This window comes from Morone saxatilis, unplaced genomic scaffold (genome assembly GCF_004916995.1).
Source record: "Morone saxatilis isolate NCDOM2014 unplaced genomic scaffold, NCSU_SB_2.0 Contig1, whole genome shotgun sequence".
Lineage (NCBI taxonomy): Eukaryota > Metazoa > Chordata > Actinopteri > Moronidae > Morone > Morone saxatilis.
Genome location: NW_023339651.1, coordinates 16,762,484 through 16,763,320, shown reverse-complemented (window position 1 = coordinate 16,763,320; position 837 = coordinate 16,762,484). Strand labels below are relative to the sequence as shown.

Here is an 837-nt window from a genome sequence, read left to right as displayed (position 1 = left end):
TCTGTGACCAAACAAGATTGTGCTTTTAGACAGTTAGCATTGCTGCCAGCTATGTCGGTGTTCCATATTTGGAATTGGGAGCATCTGGCTGCTACTATCCACCTAGTATAATCTAATTACGCGCCTATAGAGGAAATGGTAAGCATTATGACAAGAATAATATTTAGCAAGTTTTTCTAACTAGTAGTATTAACATTTATTATCACAGACTGTATAATCATACATTGAGGCAGCATCATTTCTATTCATTGACCTGTTTTCTTCTGGTAAAGTTGTTTCATTCAGGGAACTCAAATAGCTTTCTACTCTAAGATTACAGGCGCGTCTAGGAAACAGACACCTGGTCAGAAAAAACCACCTGCATCTTGACCGACCCATCCCACCCCCTGCGCCAGGAGTTCCACGTTCTGTCCTCTGGGCAGAGCTATAGGGTCCCTAGGCTGAGGAGCTCCACAGATCAAGGCTTTTGCTGCCATTAACCACAAACTATAGTCCACCAATTACTATAATAAACACAAAGAGAATGATAGGTAGGTCATTCGTTTTGGTCATACAACAACATATAGGTGAAAAGATAAGGGATCAATCTAGCCGGTTGCCTAGGGGCGGCTGTAGCTCAGTGTGTATGGGACTTGGCTTGGGAACCGGAGGGTCGCCGGTTCAAGTCCCACAGACCAACAAATATGGAGTGTGGACTGGTAGCTGGAGAGGTGCCAGTTTCACCTCCCTGTGCACTGCCGAGGTGCCCTTTGAGCAAGGCAACCTAACCCCCGAAACCTGCCTCATGGGGCGCTGGTAACGCGGCAGCCCATCACTCCACCATCTCTCCCCTTTGCC

General features: G+C 46.7%; 1 protein-coding gene across 1 annotated transcript in view; it reads right to left on the bottom strand.

Moving 5' to 3' along the window:
* Window positions 1–837, bottom strand: part of pemt (phosphatidylethanolamine N-methyltransferase) — a 99,658-nt gene that overhangs the window by 30,934 nt on the left and 67,887 nt on the right. The window lies entirely within an intron of this gene.